The sequence below is a fragment of the Oratosquilla oratoria genome, chromosome 19, assembly GCF_046742065.1.
Source record: "Oratosquilla oratoria isolate Oo_2021 chromosome 19, ASM4674206v1, whole genome shotgun sequence".
Taxonomy (NCBI): Eukaryota; Metazoa; Arthropoda; class Malacostraca; order Stomatopoda; family Squillidae; genus Oratosquilla; species Oratosquilla oratoria.
Window position 1 is genome coordinate 35,658,975 of NC_134795.1, and position 3,799 is coordinate 35,662,773.

Sequence of the window (3,799 nt, forward strand, 5' to 3'; positions counted from 1 at the left end):
TATATATATATATATATATATATATGTATACATCTATATATATATATGTATGTATATCATTAAAAGTGATGGCTAGTTGTGCATTAATTATTTTCTTATAGGTATTTTCCATATACCTTATTATGGATTTGTGTTCCTTAGAAAGGAAATTTATGACTTGGCTGTATGTAGTCATATTAGCTAGATCGCGATTTCGGGTTCAAGACCTTTCTTCAGTAGCTATAGGGATGTTCTTTCTTATCAGGATAAGAATTAATCCGAGGAGTCTAGATAAAGGTCTAAGTTTTATACTAGAGTTTCTTTACTTTCTAATCACTTTGGGGGAGGTCACCTGGTATTTCGGGCAGTGACGAAATGTCACGTGCGCTGGAGAGCCTCCGGTTCAAGTGACTGCCCGTTTCAAAAGACTCCCCCAGTCAGATCAACCTAGGTTCAGACGACTCCCCGTCACTTGAAACTAGTTTCAGACGACTCACCACCAGTTTGAAATGACTCCACATTCGAATGAATCTAGTTTGATATGACTCCCCATTCGAATGAACCTAGTTTGAAATGACTACACATTCGTTATTGCTGTAATGCGAAATTTTTGTCTTTATCTTTTATCATTTCCTAGATAAATGTTAGTTCCAATAGATGTAGTATTGCGCGACTGTGATTGTTTATTTTTGTGATTGTTTCATAAACCGAACAGGAAAGATATAACAGGTGAGTAGCCTATTCCGTAAATTTATAATTTTGATTGACATTCGTTATTGCTCTAATGCGCAATTTTTGTCTTAATCTTTTATCATTTCCTAGATAAATGTTAGTTCCAATAGATGTAGTATTGCACGAAAGAAAGGGCATGAGCGGATAACCTACTTTGAGATGCCTCCCCATTCGAATGAACCTAGTTTGCATTGACTACACATTCGTTATTGCTGTAATGCGCAATTTTTGTCTTTATCTTTTATCATTTCCTAGATAAATGTTAGTTCCAATAGATGTAGTATTGCGCGACTGTGATTGTTTATTTTTGTGATTGTTTCATAAACCGAACAGGAAAGATATAACTGGTTCGAATGAATCTTTGAAACCTTTGAAATGAAACGAACATGGACAAATTACAGAGGTTTGTTAATTGCCAGTGTTGCCGAGATTTGTTAGTTGTCAGTGTGGTGTCGTGTCGTGTGCTACCATGGACTTTAATACTGAAATGGACGAGGTGGAAGAGTTCCTGCGGTCAAAAAATTATCCAGTGCATGTTGGAAACAACAAGGGAAAAAAAGCTAATTTTCGAAGGAAGTGTCAGGCATTCACAATCCAAGACGACTGTCTGAAGTATGTTCATAAACCGAACAGGAAAGACATAACTGGTGAGTAGCCTATTCCGTAAATTTATAATTTCGATTGACATTCGTTATTGCTCTAATGCGCAATTTTTGTCTTTATCTTTTATAATTTCCTAGATAAATGTTAGTTCCAATAGATGTAGTATTGCGCGACTGTGATTGTTTATTTTTGTGATTGCAGAAGTTCGCTTCCTTCGGGTGATTAAGGATCGCCAATACCAGCTTGACATTGTACTGGCTAGTCACCGAGGATCTGTCCTTCCCATTGATGTGGATCACGAATTTGCTGACTGTACCTCTGATCCTGATGATCCTGAATTTGACGAGTCTGACTTCCAAGCCATACTCTCAAAGCTCCAAATGTTGCAGGTAATTTCTATACAAAAGTGATGACTGTGCATACGCAGTATCTTTATCAAACCTGGGGCAGTTCTCACAGAAACTAGATACTCTACTAATGAGCTAACAATATTTTTATACATGAATCTATAATATGTTATTTTTATCTTTCAAGATGTCTTCAAGCAAGCAGATGCCAACCTCGAGCGAGCTCAGGCAAAACCGCAGGCTGATTTTGCAAGAAGGCGATACAAACAAAAGCATTTTATCGTAGGCGACAAGGTGCTGCGCTACAACCTACGCAGAGCAGATAGAAAAGGAGGCAAACAAACTGATCCATGGGATGGTCCCTATGAGGTGGCTCAAGTTTGTGAAAAGGGACTGTACTATCTCATTAATGTATCCACGAATATCCCCCTTAAAAATAAAGTGAATGGATGCAACCTGAAGCCCTTCTTCGAACGTGCTCCAGAATTTTTACCACCAAGTTCTTCATCGGACCCACCATCTCCAACTTCTCTGTCAGAGCCACCATCTCCAATTGTCCAGATCATAGGGGTTCAGCAACAGGAGATTATCTACAAATTTAATCCAATAACAGTTGCAACACAGCGAGCAATCTGCAACAACTCTGGTGGACGTCTGATATTTAAGAAAAAATCTAGTCCCTCTGAAAAAATAAATAAGACTTTCAAAAACACAAGTGAACCCCTTGCTGTCAAAGTAATCAAAGGTGATGGAATTTTTTTTTTTTCGTTCCATGACATTCGCTATCACTGGAGAAGAGGACCAACATCCTGTTGTCAGAAGCTTGATATGTGATTTCCTTTCCACCAGTGAAAACATCCAAGTTGATTCAATGCGTGAGGATAAAGTATGGGGAACAATTACAGAGATGATTGCAGCAGCCAACATGTTTCAAGTAAATGTATGTGTTTGGGCAAAGTTTGGATCTATTCACACATGGCATATACATAGGCCAAAAAGTAGTAAAATCCTAAAGGATTCAGTGTACCTTGAGAGTAACGCAGGCAACCATTTCAATGTAGTTATCCGTGTGTAGTGTAATTTGTAATAAGTAATAAATAGGTCATTGTAATTAAAAAAAAAAGGTAATCATGTATAATGTAATTAGTATTTTTTTTTTTTTTTTTTTTTTTTGTATGGGGGGAGCAACCTTAATAAAAAAAAGCATCCAATAATGGGAGTCATTTCAACCTGATGGGGAGTCATGTTTTGGGGGAGTGTCCACAAACGTCTACACCGGGTTCATGTTGTGGCGGAATGTGGCATGCTTAGGGTTATAGCGTTTTGTCTCGTATTGGCGTCTGTGGTGTTTTGTCTCATGTTCGTATTTGTAACGGTTTGTCTCATGCTTGGAAGGGCTCTAAGGTCTTCTGCTTGTACATTTAGGTTTGGGCTTAACTCTTTAATATACAACACTTCTAAAATTAGGAGGCGTCTATTGTCAGTACATAAATCCAAGATCTCAGTGTTTTTCTCTAGCGTCTCTCTTGCTAGTGTTATGCCATGGGCTTCACTTAAGTGGTATGAGAGGCGACGGGATAACCTCATTGTCGTCATGCCAATATAGGTGGATGGGAGGGCTTCACAGTTCCCTCGTGTACAAGTGAACCTATAGATGACATGTGATTTCTGAAGTTCCTTTCTCTCTTGTTGGGGCTGTTTCTAATAAGGAGGTGGCTAGTTTTCCTAGTTTTATGATAAATCACCAGGTTGAGTATTTTCTCTGGATTGACTGGTTTAATGTTTCTTTTTATAATTTGTTTCGTAATACGTTCATCTTCTTTATAAGCTGACAAAAAATGGATTTATAATATGTTGATTTTCTCTTTATTTTGGTTATTATTGTTGTTTTTATGCCAGCCGTCCATTATTTTCTTTGTTTGGAGATTTATCTCTTTTTCACTGAAGCCGTTATTAATCAGAACTTGAGTGGAACGTTCGATTTCATCATGCACTTGTGTCCATGTGCTGCAGTGAGTTAGTGCTCTTCGGATATAGGCACTGATGGTAGAGTCCTTATATCTTTGAGGGCACTCACTAGAACCATTAAGGCAGTGTCCAGGGTTTGTGGGTTTTGTGTACACTGTTGTATTAAAAGA

General features: G+C 38.0%; 1 pseudogene; it reads left to right on the forward strand.

Annotated features, from left to right (window-relative positions):
- Window positions 1-264: 264 nt before the first annotated feature.
- Window positions 265-3,105, forward strand: LOC143035839 (uncharacterized; annotated as a pseudogene).
- The last annotated feature ends 694 nt before the right edge of the window (window positions 3,106-3,799 follow it).